Source organism: Polyodon spathula, chromosome 7 (assembly GCF_017654505.1).
Source record: "Polyodon spathula isolate WHYD16114869_AA chromosome 7, ASM1765450v1, whole genome shotgun sequence".
Taxonomy (NCBI): domain Eukaryota; kingdom Metazoa; phylum Chordata; class Actinopteri; order Acipenseriformes; family Polyodontidae; genus Polyodon; species Polyodon spathula.
Window position 1 is genome coordinate 18,474,714 of NC_054540.1, and position 22,353 is coordinate 18,497,066.

The following is a 22,353-nucleotide window of genomic DNA, read 5'->3' on the forward strand; positions in this document are numbered from 1 at the left end:
TACATTTAATCTTTCTCAGATCCCCTGTCAATTTATCTTACAGTCCCGAGGGCTTGGTTAAGATTGTTTGTTGAAAGGGCATTGCACACCCTTGGCTCTGACTTGGTGAAATATATGTCTTCAGATATTAGAGTCATCGGTTATATCTATCTGAAAAATGTGAGCTTTCTACAAATTAGAAAGTGACAGCCTGTTCTGTAAGTGTTTGCCAAGTCAATTTCTCATTAAGTCATAATCTGGTATAGATTTTGTTATAGATGCTACTAGTGTGCACAGATCTGAAACCTGAATCATGCTACATTAGTTGATATTCCATTTATTTTATTTTTTTTCTGGCTACATTCAAATCAGAACATTGATGGACACAAACAAACTAATTCCAATAAATCCTATATAAAATGTATTACCAAAAACACACATGGTATAGTAAACAAACAAGAACAAAGAAAACAGGCACAAGGGACAAAATAAAAGGTAAGACAATACAATACGTGTCTGTAAGCTGGGCATTCGCCTTCAGTCCAAACACAGGTCCATCAGTCAAAGGCCTTCTCCTAGCTTTTATACATCTTTTATTCTGCCGTGCCACAATTCACATCTTGTGATTGGAACCACTAGAGTCCATCAGTATTTCTGAAAGCTTTCCAAAAAATTGTTCGCAGTTGGAGTTTATATTCCCACTTTTAATTGTGTACTTAATTTTAGTGATTTAGTAGACTTCCATTTATTTTCATCCTGTCTTTGGTGTCAGCAAGGTACTACTGTAATTTCCAGGAAATGTAATTTCTTTTACACACACACACACACACACACACATATATATATATATATATATATATATATATATATATATATATATATATATTATATATATAGATATAATTCCAGACAGAGATTTACCAGACACTGAGACAGAATGGGATTTAAAAACTTGTCCCTAATCTGAAAGCAATTAATGTGTAAATTAACCATTACACCTTTGCTAAAATGAAAAATGGTGCTTAATTACAATGTGCATCAAAGAATTGTATAATTATAATAAGAATTAATAAAATGCTTATATATTTGTATTATTATGCAGCCACTTAGTCGCTATTTATTTTCTGTTTGTTGATATTCCATCGCCAATAATATGTAAATACTCTCCCAAGCAAAGCTTCATCTCGTTTCTCATCTGTTCATCTATAGCTAATCATTATAGATTTGATGGGAAGCAGCTGATCAGTGTGACTTGTTTGCTACACACAGCAATTAAGCCACAGGATTAATCTCAGCGAAGGTGTAGCTAATTTACACATCAATTACTTTCAATTTAGGGGGAATTCTAATATATACATATACAGTATATACGGTACATTCAAGAAATTATTATGATTATCTCGTTCCTGCTCCTGCTGTATTATGTATCAATGCCTGTTGAAGCTTTATCGGTGACTGGCTGTTTCGCATTCACAAACACACACTTACATTTTGACATGGCAATTTCCATTGCTCTTTCCACCTACAGGCTATGTGTCTGCTACTGTGCCAGTCAGCTGGTGTTAAACCACCGAAATATAGTTACGATGGTAGAAGGAAGTGGTGTCCAGAGCAGCAAAAACAATATCCCTCCACCGGGAAAATAGTTCCATCAGCCCAGTCAGCGATTGGAGTCGAGTATTTGATACCGGGACAAAACCACAATTTTCTGAAACTGTGACTTTTGTGGCCAAACTGACTGTTCTGGCCAAACCGAGTCGTTTGGTAGCTTTATCTTCAAATGAAAAAGAAAATCAATTTCAATATATTTAAAAACTGCCCGAATGCTCCAATTAAAATGAAAAACAGAAATTGTATTTCTTCATAATACATTTGGAACCCAGGTGATTTTAAAGGACACATCACACAGACCTTATTAGTATAGAAAGCACAACAGTAGGTTTCAATATAAAAACACATAATGATAAGACAACACACAAAGTACACATAACATTTACACAGCACATACACAATGCCTATTTAAGTACTGGAACAGCATTTTAAATTACTACAAGAGATGTCAGATTTAAATCCTGTGGGTAACAGGTTCCAGTCTGTAGTAGCAGAAAAAACAAAAAATGTTCTTTCCGCAGCACTTTTTACAGATGGTATATTGAAGTATTTTGTGCCACAGACATTATGTAGGCTGTATTTACAGGTAAACTCATGAAACAAGCTGTATAAATAAACTGGTGCTATGTGCCTGTGACAGGGATGGCTTTGTGGTGACGTCAGGCCAGATGCAGGAAGAAAACAAAAGAAATACTACAATGCAAAAGGCGCAGCATGCACTGTTATTATTTTTATATACAAAAAATAAAAAAATATATTTTAACAAAAAAAAAAAAAAAAACACTGCTCACAGAGTGAAATTAAAGTTTTAAACAAAAAGAATGAGCAACAAATTAATCACTTAATTAATTCGAGAGATGGCCACCTTCTGCACGAGGTTTTTAAATACACCTGGCAGAGAATGAGCTGCCGACCTTGCCTCTGCTAGAACACATTTAAATAAAAACAAAACAAACGCACAGCAATGCCGTCATACAAATAAATCATAATAATAACAATACAATAAAACAAATACAAAATAATAAACTACACAGGGGCGGAGGGGTACCTCGTTCTAAAAATAAACAAAAAAATGTACAGTGCCCCTTGCCCTGTTACAGTGCCCCTTTTAAAAATAATCAAATTCCATTGATAATTCCTTCTGTTAGCAGGTGACAGCAAATTTAATCTAGAATACGAGCTGCAGTGATGCTCTAGTGGAGTACACTGGGTACAAACCTACAGATACTATTATACATTGTATTGATCTTCAGTGATTCCTTACTAGCAGTCCTGTAGATCATATCATTATAGTCTAGAGCAGGGAACAAAAGTTGTTGGGCTAATTTAAACCTTGCTGTAAAGCTTAAACAGTGGCACTAGTTGGTTGAAATGGAGGGTAAAAAACTGGCTAGCAGGTGCCCCATATGTGTTCATGATGAGATTTCTGATTACATTTATATCACATATTTGTCAGCTTTTGTTTCAGAAAATCCTGCCAAGAGTAATTATTTCCACCCAATATAATAATAAATACTGACTACCCTAGACCTCAATGTCCTTCCCCAAGTACATATAACCCACAGGGTGAACAGATTCTGTAAAATTGCATTATTATTATAAAAAAAATAAAAACTTTACTTGTAAGCAGCAGCTGAGTCAAATTAATATTTTCCCCCCACAGGTTAATATGTTGTAGTGCGTAGGTGAAAAGATGATTGATGCAGGTGCTCCAGACAATGACAAACACAAAGTTCGAATAATAAATGCTGGCTCTACCAAACTATGGGTATTGTCAGAGTATAAACAAGGAGTTGCAGTCCCGAAATAAGAATGCAAAACACAGACACACAACACAGATACAGATATCTTTAGACAGTGCTTGCTTTTATACAGGTGCAGTGAAGTCCTGGCTTATGACTGGCTTGAAGCGGCAGCTCCCATATATGTACAATAGCTGTCTGGCAAAGATAAATATCAGTTAACAGTTATTTGCAACAAACAAAAACACTTCACTCACTGTTTCTCTGTCCTCGCTTCCTCCCATTAACCACAACAAAGGAACCGATTATGGTGTCACACCCCCCTAAAGTATCTTTACCCCCGCCCCCTCCGATAGTTCAATCACATCTCCTCCAAGTCATGACTGAAACTTTGCTCACTTTACTAGGGCGATGACTGGAATCAACTGCCCAACCATTCAGCACGGGACATGCAGTTCCTGTTGTACAGTGATCTCACAGGTTGAGAGGGAGATTGTTGATTCAGATTCATTCACTCTGTCACAGTCTCATATGGTGTCTGAAAAATGGATGCATTACAGATTAATAAATGTCACCCAAACTTGTGAAAGATGACCAACTGTTGGAACTGGTTTTCAACTTGGCAAGATCTCAGTGTTGCTTGTGTGACACGAAGGTTGCCAAGAAACTCACATCTCCAGAGAGAGCTTACAGGGCACTGTTTGCATGAGTTTGAAACTCTGGAGAACAGCTCACTGCAGCTATAATCCTAATTCAATAGGGGTTTTCTATGAAAACTGTAAATACAGATTGATTTCTGTACTTTATATAGATTTACTCTGTAAAGCAATTAGTGAGTCTACTTCAAAATAGGTCATAATGTATTATAAGTCGAGGCCCAAATTCTACTGAATTAGCAGATATTCAACGTTTATTGTAATTGTTCTCATGCAACTGGCAGCATTCAAATAACAAACCTCAGAAAGCTGCACTTCCGCATTCAGCATTTCATAGGAAAAGTGGCGACTGAAACCAAAATACTCAGAATTAAGTCCAACCCAACATTGATCTGCTTGGCTATGATCTTTTCAGTTATGAGATGCATGATGCAGTGGTGCTGTTCTGTGGCAGTCACACTTCTAGGTAACAGATCAAAATATTAAAATATTGCTGAGGCTAGTTCCAGAATTATATTTTAGTAAAAATTTAAAAATTCTTGTGGTTCTCAAGAACTGTCAATTTAACAATACATTTCGTTATTACTTCTGAGACACTACAACCCATAGCTTAGAGCTCCTAAATAGACTGTGTCCATTGATCTCTTTCTTTGGGTAAAGTTAATTTAGCTTGTGGCTATTTCTATCACAAATCTTTCAACCAAGTTCATTTAACACCAATCAATGAATTAACATTTTCCATCTGCTTTCTTGCATTGAAATGCTGTTGTTCCATTTAAAATGTATCTTAAATGAATCACTATAAAAGAATCAATATGTTCTTTATTGTTTTGCATCTGAAGTTTTCAAAAGGTAGATTGCAAGCCAAACAGTGAGCAATAGATATCCAATGTACACAATATTCTTTTGTTGCATCAGTTGTCTTTAGTTAGCACACCATTGATCTTTTCAACATAAATAATAAAGTAAAACACTTTTTATCCCTGCAAAAGAGAGAGATAGAACAGGACAAAATTCTGATTGAACTGTTTTTATATTTCTCAAAATTTCGCAAAATATATTTCATTTATTTAAAATCATAACAGGTTCTTAAATGCCATTGTAATTGAAAAATAAAGCTTTTATTTAAACTGCACACTTCTAGGGAGTCTAATTACCTTACCAACCATAGCTCTAATGTGTCTCATGGAAACTGGAAACTTGAAAGAAACAACCCCTTACAGCCATTCTATGTTGCTAGGAGAGTGCTTTAATGTTGCATTGCAAAAATAATAAAACATTCTGGATGCCTTGCAAGGCATATACTGTATTGGTAACATACAGTTCTATTTGATTACCTTATAGCAAAAATAAAACTTAAAAGGTAATTTTGTTGATTTTTCTTATTTTTAAACAAGACATAGCATGAACAAGCTAGAATACATTTGTACATTGTGCAAATTTTTTTGGCCTCTGGCACTTGTTTTTCTCTTTAGGTGAGGGTCATGATAATCTTTCTCTTTTTTAGACATTCAGCTACTTATTTCAAAATGCAAACAATGATATTGACTTACCAAATGGCACCAAACCAGAAATTAAGGCATAGATGTAAGTATAGGCGCAGTGCAAATAATTGCGGATGCAAAATTCGAATTGCACTGCGTCCTATGTAAGCTTACGAGCAATGCAAATTACTCAATTTGCTCAAATAATGATCCGCAATTATGATAATGAGGGTCTCAATGAGCGCATTGGTCTATTAGCTGCCGCACTTGCAGTGGTCTGACAGGAACCAGAGGCTAAGCAGTTCAGAGAACACAGCACTTTCACATGTGCAGGAATAGCGTCCCCTAGATTGACACTGGGGTTAAGCTCGTTTTTGGAGGGTCAGCAATTGCCTTAGTGCAAGGCAAAATCCTACATCACATTATAATGCTCGAGCCCGCTTAGTATCCAGAAACCACCCAATTCCATGTTCTTTTCTTTATTGAATTCAATTCAATATAATTTTAATGGATTAATGATGGCAACATGCAGATTTGATACCGTTCTTTACATATGCCGCATTTTTAGCGGCTGCTAAAATCAGACTTTATTGCTGCTAAATGCAATTTATGGTTGCATTATGAGGGTTTGCACCCATAAATCACTTTGCGCATATCCTTACATCTACCCTTAAAAGTAGAAATTTGTAATGAATTCAGTTCCACTACAACTACATTAACATTGCATGTCATATTATCAGGTGCACAACTTTGCCCATGAGCACAAGTTTTAGGACCACTGGCATTTGTCACAATGAGAAAATTAAAAAAGAACTGCAAAAAAAGGAAGCTATATTAATAATGTTAAACAAGTAACTGTTGCAAAGATAACAAAATTCATTATTCTAAAAATGTAAATGCAAGTTATAAACATAGAAATGGAGACAGCTTAAACAATGTATACACTCATACAAAGGTTTTTATAGTATAGTGCTCACTTAAGGTTTTTTAATGTTGAAGGGGCAGCAATAGCTAAGATTCTTAAGATCAAATATGAATTCTGCAATGTGTGTTTTTAGCTGCATTTAAATTTAAATTTGACTGTTAACAGCTTGCAATGTGCTTTGAGGACGACACATAACAATCCACACTTTAATTTATTAAAAACCCATCAGTTAAAAAATAAATTTCAAAAATCCCTTGTCAATAATGGTAATATTTTTATATAGTTACACATTTTATAAACCCTTAAATCTATGTGTGACTGGGCTTCAGCAGCCACTGACTTCACCTGCCAAAGTCTCTCCTTAATTGGTCACCAAGGAGCTTGCTGAATGTATACTGTACCATAAATACATACTTTGTCTTAGTAACAGTTTTATTTTTTTTATTGTTCAATACACTTTAAAGCCACAATTGAAGATGAGTTTAATAATGCATATAGTGTATTTTTATTGCATTTACAGGGGTGCAAATCGTTTTGAAAACTGGTGCTAAACTATTCAGGAATCAAACTTGTCCTAATCAAGCCCCCCCTCACAACTTCCCACATGACACAACGGAGGGAGGATACCTACATTCATAAGGTCAGGTCACTATTCCAGTGCCCATAGATAACAATATAAATAATATATATATATATATATATATATATATATATATATAACATCTTGTTGTTGCTATATGACTTACACTGGCACTAGAATCTAGCACTATAGCACCACATTTGCACCACTTATTTATGGAACAATAATGCTGCTTATCATTGTGTCAAACCCATCGCCTTAATATCAAACCAAAAAGTAACAAAATTATAAATGCAGCATGAAGGAAACATATAGGAGGAGGCTTGGGCAAGAAATTGCATTTTGAAAAGATGTAATTAATATACTGTCATTTTTAAATACAATATACCTCTTGTGTAACATGCATCTAATGGATAATACCTCATTAAAAAAAAAAAGTTTTAGATTTAATTCAATGGCAGTAGTTAAGTGTACTGAACTGGAAGGTTAGTCAGTAGTTTATAACAATTACAGAACAGCTTGATGTGACATTTAACAATCTAGGAGGAAATCTCGAGGCGTGCCTTTCATCTGCTCCTGTTCTAGTGCAGTGGTACTTAACTCTGGCCCCCAATATGCATTCCAGTCCTGGTCTTCATTCCTTTATTTTTAGCCTTTAATGCATAGTCCCAGATCAACCAATAGATAACTCTCAGAATAAACAAATAATTTAGGTATGATATAAAAAGTGATTAAAGAAAACATACCTTTTCATGGGTTTTCTTGAGTAACCGTTTACAGCTGTTTATTGTTCTTAACATTAACTCATCTATTGTACAAACTCATTTACAAAAATGGTTTCCGCACAATAATAAAACAGGCCTCCAGTGAGTTTTATTTATTTTAGTTTACAGGCTAAGCAGAAATGACAAAATCAATAACCTTGACAGAGTGTAATCCTTCACTGTAAAGTCATTAAGAAAATGGGGAGACAATGCTCTTTATTTGGCATGTGTTTTATGAGACCTTTCAACTTGGAACAAGGTCGTTTAAATTGCAGCATTTATAGTCACTGATCTCAAAGGATACCATAAGAGCCTTGAGCCACCTTTAATTTACCATTGGCTCCAAGACATTTGAAGTACTGTAGCTGGGTTAAAATAATGCGGAAAATAGGGTGTGTCATGCCAGATTTTGCCCTCCCCTATAAAAATATTCACATACTTGTTAGTACACGTTAAAAACAACAAAACAGCTCTAGTGGTTGTCTTTGTAAAAAGAGACAACATTTGTCAAAATATGTTCAAGTTAGGTTCAGGTTTTTCAGTTGAGCAGAGCTACGCGTACATATGTAAAGCATAATATACATACAGTATATATACCAAAGTAATGTTATATATAGAAATATATAGATATATATATATAATATATAGATAGATAATATATACTATATAGATATATATATATATATTGTTATTAGTGAAACAATTGTAACTCTCACACAGTTCGACACAGTTCGTTGCCCTTTTAAAACATAGACCCAGGACACAGTCGCAGTTTACGCTCTGGTGCGTTATTTTTAATAACAAAATAAAAATAAAAAAAAACACAAAATAAATACCTAGCTCTTTCTAGAGCCCTAACTAAACAAATAGGAACCTAAACTATAGAACAGGACAGCTAAGCTGTTTACCTGTAACCCAAATTAAGAAAAACAAAACACACCAACAAGGCTTTACATGATACCTTTTCTTCTTAAGGTTGACCACACCATCAGCCGGGCTCTTCACACTGCAGTAGCCCTGAACAGCCTGGCTGCTTTCTTTAAATACCCTGCATCTAGCTCTAATTTACAATAATCACCAGGTGCAGGGGATAATTAATAATAAAACAATTAACAATGAAGCAATTAAACAGCACCAAGAAATTAAACAAAATGTGCATTTCCACCTGTTTTAGGCAGGGAGGAATATGCCCCTTTCCCTGCTACTTTACTATATATATATATATATATATATATATATATATATATATATATATATATATATATATATATATTGTAAGGTACCAGGGAGGGGGTTAAAATCCTCCCCTGCTAAAACTTGTGAGAATGCACATTTGGGTCTAATTGTTTAATTGCTTAATTGTTTAGTAATCCCCTGCACCTGGTGGTAGTTGTAAATTAGAGCCAGGTGCAGGGTATTTAAGAGAGACAGGCAGTTTGTTCAGGGCTGGTGTGCGTAGTGAGACAGAAGGTGTGGTCTGCTTCCAAGCAGTCAAGGTAAAGTACTGTAGGAAACCTGTGTAAGTTTTATGTTTTGGGTACCGGTAAACAGCTTAGCTGTCCGGGATAATAGTGAGGGAATCCTGTGTGTAACAGTTAGTGCTCCAAAGAAGGAGATAGGTGTTTGTTTGTTTTGTTTATTTGATTGATGTTTATTAAAAGTGCGCGTCAGAGCTTAAATCAATTCCATTTCTGTGTCCTGGGTCTATTTTAAAAGGGGCAACGAACCGTGAGAGTGAGCGAATCTTTCACAATATACACACACACACACACACACGCAGACAGACATACAGTAGACATATCCCAATAGAAATTTATAATTTCTAGAAATTTCTCAAAAACAAATAATTTTAGGAAAAATCTTTTATAGCAAAAAAGTTTTGCTTTTGTGGAGGAAGAAAAAAAGTTACAAGAAATAGATGTCCAGAATTATTTATTTCAGCATTTTTTTTTATTTTTTTTTTTTTTTACGAAACGCAAAAAATGTTAATTCAAAAGTACCCATACCCTTTGATGCAATGATAATATTGTCTACAAGGTGCTAGACATTTCAATATGAGAATGTAGAACCTAATCCTAGAAAAGTCTAGAAAATGCGGGATTGTAATTGAGCATTCTTACAGAGATAAAGGGTTAGGCATAAGATGATTGCTGTATTTACCAATAAATCAATATGGGAAAAATTAAAGAGCTATCTGAAGACCTTAGGCAGAAAATTATTTTTTGTCATAAAGCTGAAGGAGGATTCACGAAGCTTTCCTTGCATTTGAGTATCCCAATTTCAACTATTGTTTCTATTATCAGAAGTAAACGACTCATGGTACTGTCACAACACTCCCTTAGTCTGGAAAAAGAAGGTTCTTTTACCAAGAACAAATAGAAGAATTGTGAGGAAGGTTAATAACAATCCGAGATTGACTGCCAAAGATATTCAAAGTGAACTGGCTGCAAGTGGGACTGGGGTTTCCATTTCAACCACAGGGTGAGTATATCATGGTGAAGGACTCAGTGGTCACAGACCAAGGAAAAAAAAGCCACTTAGGAAATCATTACAAAGATGCTTAAAGTTTGCAAAAGAACATTTATGAATATGAATTGGATATGAATGGAAATGAATTCTGGTCAAAGGTTTTGTAGAGTGATGAAACAAAAATCGAGTTATTTGGTTATGCTGATAGTTATGTTTGGTGAAAGTCTGGTGAGACATACAAAGAAAAGAACACCATACCTACTGTTAAGCACGGAGGTGGTAATATCCAACTATAGGGCTGTTTTTCCTCTAATGGAACAGGAAATTTACTTCCAATACATGGTAATATGGATTCCATAGCATCCCAAAAGATATTGGCCAATCTTCTGAAACCCTCCGCTATAAAATTTGGTTTAAAGTGCAACTGGACTTTCCAACAGAACAACAGTCCAAAGCACACATCAGAATCTACTTCAGAATGGTTAAAGAATAAAATCAAGACTCTGGAATGGCCTAGTCAAAGTCCCGATCTAAATCTGATTGAGAATCTTTAGTATGAGTTGAAGAAGGTTGTGCACAAGAGAAGTCCTTGGAATTTGAATGAACTGGAACAATTGTGCATTAAAGAATAGTCAGAAATCACTAAAGAATCATGCCAAAAGCTCATTGACAAATATCCTAATTGTTTAAAACAGGTTATTATTGCTAAAGGTGCCTCAACTAGCTGTTAATTTGATTTTCCTTGTAAGGTATGAATATATGAATGAAGGTCATTCCACTCCACTGAGCGGTAAGATGTTGAACCCAAGTCACAAAATGTTTTTGATGGCATTAGTGCAAATTCTGTCTTAATATCGGTGCTAATATCCATCCATGATCGGATCAACCAATACAGGTCAGTCTGTGTGCTTCAATTAGTGCTATTAACAAGCATTAACAAGCATTAACATTTCTTAATAGTGTTTGGGGTGTTTCCGTAATAATTATATAATATGTGCAATTATATAATCTGTGCAGGACACTTATCAGCACTTTCTCAATGAAACATTAGTAAAAGCAGGAGAAGTTAAAAGTCAGCTTTTAAAAAAAAAAAAACATTCTTATACACTAAATAGAAGGTGTCAGAGAGCAATATATAGGCAAGGGAAATCCTGTCCGTCCCATATCAGAATAACTTGAGACAGTTTTCCAGGTGATATGTTTTTTAAAAGGTTTTGCCTCATACAGCAGACAATTCTATTATTCAAGAAGCTTAGACCTGAATTGGAATCCACCACCAGATGATGTTATGCAGTATCTCTCAAGGCTAAGGTTTTATCAGCTTTAGTTTAAGTATTTTTTTTTAATGTTACTGCATTTTAACAGTGTGTGTTATTTCCTATTACATTTATTATAATTATTAAGCTTCACAAACCAAAATGTTACTGAGACAGGATATGGCTGAGTGGTGACTCCAGAAGCAGAAAGAATAACAGATGCAGTACTGCAGGGCAAAAGGTGCTGCGGCACCATTTATTCAAACAATAATAAAATGAAAAGTTTAACAAAAACAACACACTTGCTCACCGAGTGAAATAAAAGATTTAAACAAAAACAAAAGTCACAACACAACACAATACTATAAATATGATCCAGGTCAGGCTGGGCAAATTGCCTTTACTGTTCCTAGATCTGATTTACTTTGTGTTTCATTTTGTTTCTTTCTTCTCTCTCTCGCTCTGTTCTCTCCTCTGAACTCCCCACCCAGAGTGCAGAGAGCTGCAGGTTTTTTTATGCAGGTGACCATCTCCTGATTTAGCAACAAATTAATCACTTAATTAATTCGGGAGATGGCTGCCTTCTGCACAAGGTTTTTAATTATTCCTGGTAGAGGATGAGCTGCCAAACTTGCCTCTGCCAGAAGACATTTAAATAAAAATAAAACAAGGCTACGCTGTCATTTTAAACACAGAATAAATCATAAACAAAATAACACACGAGACACGAGCGGAGGGGGGGAGACCCTGTTCTAAAAATAAGTAAACAAATAAATGTACAGGGCTCCTTGCCCTGTTACAGCTACATAATCTTATATGAGAATATCCTATAGGAATCTTCAGTTTATTCAACACTTGAATTTATTCCATCAGAATGATTCATGGACACCAGGTTCTAAACTAGCCATGACTAACAAACGAGACAATCAACAAGATCTGCTTTCTTGATAAATCAATATTAGGAAGTGTGACCGAGACAGAGACATAATTATTCTTGATGATAAATCTCCCTACCTATCTGTGAGGGCACAATGTAAAAGGAACAGTGCCGTGGACTGGATGGCCTGATATTTCATTCCCAGGGTTAGGGAAGTTGGCCGTCTAGAAAGGGGACACAGCTGCTGTACATTAAGTCATTGCTCCAGAGATAAGCAATGTGGCAACCACGGATTGGAGGAGAAACGGTTGCACTCGTTAACCAAGGGAGCATGAAAAAAGACTTTAAAGTTAGTGTAGAAAGTTGTCAGGATGTTAACAATGAAAAGAAAAATTACAGGTGCGTTAGTTTAAAAAGTTGTAGCAACATGTGGGGATGTGTAACGTTATATTTTTCGGAACCCCACTACTTGCTCTTTAGTGGTTGCACTTCAAAATAATTTCTGAAAGAATTTCTAGATGTAATAATAGTTTATGTTGAACATTACTTATTTAAGCAGACTTACCACAGTATTACAAAAAATGCAAATGTAAGTGAAAATACATTTTTAAACACTAATTATATTATTAAAAATAAATAATTAATTGCAATTATTTTGTTTTAGAAATTTGAGTGGCTCGTTTCTTTCATCTACATCACCTATTATGTGCTGAAACAACTGAGTGCTGTTTATTGTCTACTGCAGCAAACCCTGTTGACTTAAGCAACGTGTTGTTAATGAACCCTGCAGGTAAGGGCGCAGTATGGGATGTCTCTGCTCGGACTCATCAGAGCCCTGACCAATAGTAGTCGCAATGGCCTCTTCAAGAGTATAAGCCAGTTTAGCTCTCCATGAGGGTTCTCAGCCAGGATTGTCCACTCGAAACATTTTCAAGTCAAAAGCAAACAATTCAATGAACTAAAAGTATCATGATCATGCCACATGTTAGCTCTATTTACTAGAATCAACAAATAGGACTTGGAGAATACCAGTGGGGTTTGCAATATGTAATGACATATAGTGCATATGCTTTACACAATGCTCTAATTTCAGTTCTGACATTTACAACAAAATTCCTTGGGCCCTTTTTGTCAACAATGGCAGAAGGGTTATAAAAACATAGTGATATTGAATGAACAAAATCAATGCCATGTTAATGCCCTTTTAAGCATCTCTACTTTATGTGCACAGATCACATTACCAGAGCAGCATGATTCACAGCATGAGGGAAACTATTCTCATCAGTAGTACTGGTGCAGTCACTTAATGCAGGTTATACTGAAAATGGGCACTGAGTACAATGCTCTATTCACACAACGAAAATAATGCATGATCAGCATGTGTTGAAAAAGTGACTGTGAATGGCAAAGGTCCTGTACATTGCAAATATCTGTAAACATTAGCTATATTTTGCACTGGGACACTGACTAGGATTAAATCTCTGCATTTTTTATTTTCAAACCTGGGCAGGTATAATTAGATAATGGATTGTCAATTTAGCCACCTGTATATAGGGGGAATGTGAAGCCTCCTAGCCAGTTCAACTCCAGGTGCACAGATACCTGCTTGTATGTTTTGCAACTCCTGATCAAGCTTGAAAGGGCAAGAACTCCTATAATATATATTTTGTTGTCCATTCTGTGTTATTTATAAAATTGGCCCTGAATTTCTTGTGTATGGCTCCAGCCACAATGACAATAATGTGCTTTAGGCAGATACTGTGTAGAGTGATGATGTCATGCTTTTGACTCCTCAAGGTAAGAAAGTGAATGAGTGGATGTATGGGTTAAAAATATTCATCTAAAACTGGGTTTATGGGATTATAGCCAAAAGCAATCCGAACCGTCTGTAGGAAGCTAGGACTGGATGATAAAAGTTTTGTTAAGATTGGTGAAAAATCACCATGTTAACTTACCATGTTAACCTGGTACAGCATGCAAATTACAGTTCTGAAAGTTAAAAAAAAAACTAAAAACTAAAACTAAAAAGTTTTCTTTTACAACCTAATGAAACACGTAATTATGTGTATACAGTATATTATCTGTTTCGTTAAGGTGACTTTGTTGATGTACATTAACATTGTAACCTAACGCACAGACATTATTTTCACAAAGCCAGCTTTGTTCATGACATGAAAGCACAATGTTCTAGAATATTAATTCCATTGGACAAAAGAATTTAAGCTTTGCAGTCCCTGTTGTGTTTACTTGGGACCTCTCCTCTTCAGTGATTGGAAGCTGTTGATTCCCATTAAGAGACAACTGGAATCTGAATATTGGGATTTGGCATGCTGTTGAACTGCAGTAAGATTGATAGACTGCAGGGACTGGAAACACTGCAACTTAATTTTCTTTTGCACAGCAGGTTTAGGTAGAACACAGTGGTGCTTGATTGTAATATTGTAGAGAATGAGATACTGAATATACACTCAGTGAAGCAAAAAACATTTCTACTTGTTATCGCAGTTTTTTCAACTTAATTGGTAAAGTTACCTCGGTCATCTAGGTCTGTAATATATGAATCCCTGTGCTGCCACAGTAATCTTGAGGTTTGTTGTGGATTAGATATCAAAATTCATTTAATTTAGTTGGTTTTATGATGATAAATTGGAAATAAAATTGACATAAAAATATGCATATAAATAAATACAGTACCTTCCTAAACTGTTCCAATACTTGATAATTACTGCGGCCACCTTTAAACATGTAAATACTGTATTACATTTCAATTTATAATAATTTAACTGTAAACTAACATTAAACATCAAACAAGTCTGTATCATTTACTTCTCTTTTTTTTTTGGTTTTTTGTTTCAATCACACACTGACATTCTGGTCCATTATTAAACAATACAGCCTTGTTTTGTGTAAAGATTAGTTTTATCAAATTACTATCTATAAAATACAACAGACAATACTATATATATATATATATATATATATATATATATATATATATATATATATATATATATATATATATACAGTGGCTTGCAAAAGTATTCAGACCCCTGACCAATTCATTCATATTACTGAATTACAAATGGTACATTGAAATTTTGTTCTGTTTGATATTTTATTTTAAAACACTTAAACTCAAAATCAATTATTGTAAGGTGACACTGGTTTTATGTTGGGAAATATTTTTAAGAAAAAAAAAAAAAAAAAGAAATATCTGGGTTGGGTGATGCAGCCACAGGGGTAGCTAGTGTGTGGTGAACCACGGATTGCCCTCCAGATCTAAGCCCTCCCTACCCAGGTGGTGCTCAGCAAATTCTGCGCCACCCCCCTAGGACCTCCCTGGTCACGGTTATAGCCTGGATTTGAACCTGTGATCTCCAGGCTATGGGGTGCATCCTGCTCTCCACACTGAGCACCTTTACTGGACGTGTCACTCTGGAGCCCATTTACTTTAATATTTAACCCCAAAACGTGACTTTGGATTTTTAGCATCTCATGAAATCCATGGTAGATATACTTAAGCATTTTATGAATATAGTACTAAAAAATATTTTGCTATAATTCCTACTTCAACCGGAACTCTAAATCGCTATGAATTTGGAATTACACCCTTTTGCTCTGCCATTAGAAGAGTCAGTCTTCTATCAGTTTGGCTCATAGTTGATTTACTTTCTATATCTGATGGCTGACTTCCTAAAACATGTGAAGTTTCTGTTTTGACCTATATGGTTTTTGTATTATGGACCTGACACTAATACATACAGTCAATTTGTCATTGTCTATTTACAGTTTATATTGTGTCTGCTGTTGTGCTTCAGAATGTGATAGTGTGTTGAAGAAGGATCTAATGGATGTATTCCAGGATCTGTAGCTGGTGGTTTCAATTCTGCGGGAATGCATGTTATGCATTTTATATTAGAAAGTCGGGCTTTATTTTAAAGGACACTTTTAGTTTATTAACTTTAACATGTATGATGTGTTAGTTAGAATAGTAATCTAGTGCCCATCACATGTTTTAAAAGACAACATTTTTCATATTGTTCCCTTAACTCTGAAATGTCGCAGTTGAACTATTGGCTTATTAGAACCTGTGGGCAGGATTTTCAAAAACCAGTGATATTGTATTGAACTTGGAGTACAGTAAGGAGAGCTTTAGAAGCAAATGATTTTCAGATGAAATGTGTTAATTAAATGAATCTGTTAATGCTTTGAAATTGAGTCAATGAGTTTGTTAATGAACACATTTCTCGTTAAAAAAGCTTAATTGTTGTAGGTAACCTACATCACTTTCTGTCTCAATGACTAGATAAGCTAAACTCGTTAATAAAAATGCAAGAAAAATGAATGGAAGCACAATTCGCTGTTATGGAAACTACTAGCATACAGAGAGGCAACTCTCGCACCAGAGAGCAGCAGCCAAATGGAAATAAAAAATAATGGGAATATCTATTTTTTGTATAATTTGTAAACCTCATTAAAATTGTGCACTTTATCATGCAGAATGTATATTTATTTAGAACACTTCACATATAAAATGCTGATGGCATGGATTAAAAAAATAAAACAACAAAATAATAAACCCCACTATTTAACCTCTCTCGGGGGAATATTTTGCCACAGCTTACTATATACAACTCTTCTAGTGTGCATTGTGCAATCTTTTTTTTTGGTTAAAAAGAAACAAAATACCATAAGCCATCTATCTATATTGGTTGGAATTTATTTTCTTATGTTGACATCTACTTTTGTCTGTGTTTTAGTAAGTACAATTGTAGGCTATTGTGAGGGGTGCCCTCCCGTTGTGGATGATATTTATTTATGTATGTATTCATTTGTGTTGTTGTTGCTGTCGTTATTATTATTATTATGCTCTGGTCAACTGATAGATTCCCCATCCCAGGACATTGATGGCACTGAGGGAACCGGATCGACCACAAGTGCAGGCGGGATTGGTCCTGGTGCAGGTGCCAGGGGCGGAGCTGGGGCAGGACCAGGGTAGCCTGACCAGGTACTCTAAAACTACCCTTGACCTCTTGCTGCTCCTTGAAGGAGAGTCTTAGTGGCTGTGTGCTCGAGGGGCTGCAGCCTATACGTACGGTATGCTCTATAAAAGGCTTGAAAGCAAGTGGAGGAGAGGGGGAAACGGGACCCCGAAGACACAGCTGGTTCATCGGAGTTGACTGTAGAGGTCTTGCCCGTGACTCTGCTAGCCTCCTGGTCAGTACTCTCTCCCTAGAGTTTGCACAAATAGGACAGAATATCCTGTGTTCTAAGGCAGAAGAGGCATGCTGCCTGCCCAAGCACCGGGCTCACAATATGTGCTTTTCCTTGACCTGCAAGATGTGCAGGGGTGAAAGCCCGACATAGCTGCTAGGCACCATGGCTCTAGGGCACTAAAGTACAAGTGCACTGAAAGTAACGATGTATCAGGTGTAGAGCTTTTAGACACTAGAGGTGTCGAGACACAGAGGCTCTGAGGCTCTGTGGCCCTGGGACATATTAATGCAATTAGGCGCTGATGTACTGGAGTACCGAGGTTCTAATCTACCGAGGGACCCGAAGCCACCGATCGAGTACCGCAGCTCTGGGGTACTGGGGTACTGGCACGGAGCGTAAAGCGCCTAAGACGTCAAGGCATAGGAGTCTTGGATCACTGAGGCACTGGGGCACCAAGGGCACCAAGGGTACCGACATCACTGATGCAGGGTAGCTCCTAACCGCCAAGGATGTCAAGGTACTGAGGCATCGAAGCTGTAGGTCACGAGGCACGAAGCACCAAGGCACAAAATCCCAGAGGCACCGAGGGCACAGAGGACACTGATGCAAGGCAGCTGTAGATTGGCAATGACGCAGAACCACCAAGGCATCAAGGCTATATGTCACTGAGTCACCGAAGTATCGAGGGCGTCGAGGCCGAGATACTAGGGTGCCGAAGTACCAAGCACCGAAGGCTTGAAGCACCAAGGGTACGGAGCTGTATGTCTAGTCTGGGCTGTTTGCAGTCACACAACCAGTAACAGTGCGTAGCTTGCAATGGTGTGGAGCGTAGCCTAGTGTAGATAGTTGCGACCCCTCACTTCTAATTATAGCACTACACCACTGGCCTTGCAATAAAAATAAAAATAACAAATATTCTTATTTGCTTTATTGACCACAATCAAAACACCTAGTATGCCACTAATCTGAAGCACTGGCTATATGTAATACAAAAAACTATATATTCTTGACTTCACTATCAAAAATCAACTATTATAATGGAGAAAAACATTTATGTCAAAATAACAGAGAATAGAGACTTTACACACGTTTTCAAGAATAGTTTATTTAGCGTTTCCAATACCAGAAAAACAGATTTGTTTTATCTTACAAAGAAAGAAAATAAAATTGTCATGAATCCATTTCCATAATAATACACTGGTTGTTCTATGTAAGGAATCCAATAGGATGACACCCCATGAGACAGATTCAAGTATTGTCGTGTTTATTCCATTTCCACTATTTGCACAACCTCAGGCAATCAGTTAATGGACAGCTTCCCAGAGAATGGAAAAGCTGTCTTACTCTCTGATACTTGATAATTTGAAAAAAAAAAAAAAAAAAAAAAAACCTATTCAGGGGAGATTCTCAGCCTGTATTTCAGTTTCTACAGTCATCACTTGGATATCGTTACCCAGATACGTCAGTCGCGTTTTACACACCAACCTTGTTCAGCCAAAGCTGCAGGTTTTTTATACACTGTCTCCAGATTAGCAATAAATTAATCAACTGGAGACGGTCACATTCTGCATGAGTTAAGCACTGAACAATACATTTAAATAATAAAATAATAATAATAATAATAATAATAATAATAATAATAATAATAATACAAAACACACACGGGGGAGGGGTGTACCTCGTCACAAGGTCAAACAAGTTATTTGCAAAATAACTGCTTCATCTGTGTTTTTTGGGGTAGCAAAGTATTTCTAATAATACATTTTATACTTTAAACCATTTAAATAACAGTAAATTATATTTGTTTTGATGGAGCGTAGTTACGGTGAGTCCAATGTAATGAAATAGTTATTTTTATGGCTTCAATGAGCTGTAAAAACATAAAACTGTGACTCAATGACTGAGGTAAAAACATATTGATAATTATCTTTATTAGAAAATGTGGGTCACAAATGTCTGTGGTGAAATCTGGCTCCAGTTTGTTTACCTGCAGAGATTCTGTAGCTTTCTCTTGAATGTTGTTAACACCAGTGGCAGTGAAGTGGGTACTTTAATAGCCTGTCCATTAACAATGAACATTTACATCTCACTCCTACTTACACAACTGCTGTTATTCGATTGAGATTGTTTTGTAAGCCATGGTTAGGGTAAATTACATAAACCTGTTGTAGAGTTTGAGTTCAGATGTTAGATTACATGACATCACTCTGTCCAGGTGTTGTGTGTGTGTGTCTAATATATATATATATGGTACAACCACATTTCATTCCAAAGTAAAAATAATTCTGCAGTGGACAAAACATGTTCTATTGGCAATTTGGTTACACCATCTATAGTAATAGGTTATATTAATCAAGCGTATGTTTCCATTGGTAAAACAGAGATTTTATTCCACTACTTTTAGAGGCACAAACTCTGTCAAAATATGTTTCTTTGTAGATCATCATCATCTATCATTTATATAAGTGAGAACAGAATCCTATCCTCATACTCAAGAACTCCATTTCTTAAGACCAATTAGAGTAAATGCAATGTAAATTGTTGTAGTTAAGATAAGTAAGTCACATTTTGAAAATGTTTGGCTATGTCTTTAGTGCCATCGGATAAATTGGTTTAAAATCAATGAAAATCCATAATAATTCAGAGATTAAATATAAAAGCTAGAATTAGTACGCAAAGATGGTATATACACTGAGTGTACAAAACATTAGGAACACCTTTCTAATATTGAGTTGCACCCCCTTTTGCCCTCAGAACAGCCTCAATTCATTGGGGCATGGACTCTATAAGGTGTCAAAAGCATTCCACAGGGATGCTGGCCTATGTTGACTCCAATGCTTCCCACAGTTGTGTCAAGTTGTCTGGTAGTGGATCTCTACTCCGAATAGCTTGTTCCATCTCATCCCACAGAAGATCTCCTGACTGGGCAGGCCACTACAGTAAGCTGAATTCACTGTCATGTTCGTGTAACTATTCCTGGACAATCCTAGCCTTGTGGCAGGGGCATTATACTGCTGAAAGAATCCATTAGCAGATGGATACACTGCTGCCATGAAGGGATGCACCTGATTGGCAATGATATTCAGATATCCTGTGGCATTCAAAAATTGCTCCACTTTTATCAAGGGGCCCAATGTGTGCCATGAAAACACACCCCACACCGTCACACCACCACCACCAGCCTGCAATGTTGACACGGGGCATGATGGATGCATGTACTCAAGTGGTTTTCTTCATACCCTAGTCCTCCCATCAGCGTGAAACAGCAGGAACCGGGATTCATCAGACCAGGCAATGTTTTTCCAGTGTCTAGTGTTTTCATTCCTTAGCCCACAGTGAAGTGGAACTCTGTTAGGTCGTCGACTGCCATACCCCGTTGGTGTCAAGGTACAACAAGTTTTTATGGTTCTTTCGGCACCAATGTTGTACTAGACTGTCAGTTGACTAACTGTAGCCCATCTGTTGCTCTGCACAATTCTTGTCAGCCTCCTTTGGCCTCTTTCATCAATGAGCCATTTTCAACCACTGGCCTGCTGTTGGCTGGATGTTCTTTGGGTGGTGGACCATCCTTGATACACACGGGAAACTGTTGAGCATGAAAAACCCAGCAGCGTTGCAGTTCTTGACACACTCAAACCGGCGCGCCTGGCACCTACTACCATACCCTGTTCAAAAGCACATAAATCTTTTGTCTTGCCCATTTACCCATGAATGGCACACACACACAATCCTTGTCTCAATTGTGTCAAGGCTTAAAAATCCTTCTTTAACCTGTCTCCCCTTCATCTACACTGATTGAAGTGGATTTAACAGGTTACATCAATAAGGGATCATTGCTTTCACCTGGATTCACCTATTTCATTCCATGTTAAGAGCAGGTTTTCCTTTTGTATATATATATATATATATATATTAGTCATAGAGAACATAGTGTTAACTATCCAGTACCACTGCTAAATACATAGGGCACTTCTTCCTTAAACATTTAAAAAAAAAAAAAAAAAAAAAAACCTAAGCATTCACCACATGATTAGAACAAATGTAATTCAAAAAGTCTGACCATCAAACTTGTATAGATTTTCTGCTGTCAAATCAAACATTCATTTCGTCAGGCATCTACACTATGAAGTACAAATCACCTCGTCAGTCTATTTCATGTTAAGAGCAGATGTTCCTAATGTTTTGTACCCTCAGTGTATATGAAAGAAATGGAACAGAAAAAATATGCCTTTTTAACATCTGCATAAAGAAGTAAAGGATTACTGAATACTAATACACTCACTGACTGATGGTTTAAAGAGATTTCTCAGGATAGGCAATTGAGTTTGTTCTTTAAAACCAGCTTATTAATCTTCTATGGATTCAGGAAACACATTGGAATTTAATTCTAGAAGTACCCTTTTATGTTCTTAAGACTTAATGCTTGCCTACCTGCCAGTTACATCTGCTGTAGTTCCTCTCTGAAATAAAGTATTAATTTAATATGGTAGCACATGTAAAGTGTTAACTTTGTGAGATCCAGAGACTTTATCTACACAACAGGGTTGGGTTTGGGCCAAGACAGACTGAAATGTCTAATATTAATAAAATGTAAAATTTCACCTCCTCAAGGGTGGTGCTCAGCAAACCAAACAAACATAAAGCAACCAGTACACAAGCCCACACCAGCTTGTTCCTACAGACATTTTTCCTGTCAAGTGAACTAATCTTTGCATTAGTCTGTAGACTTCATAATGTGGGAATCTGAGACGCTGCCTTTGAGCACAGCTTTTGGCTGATCATAAAGTTTAGAT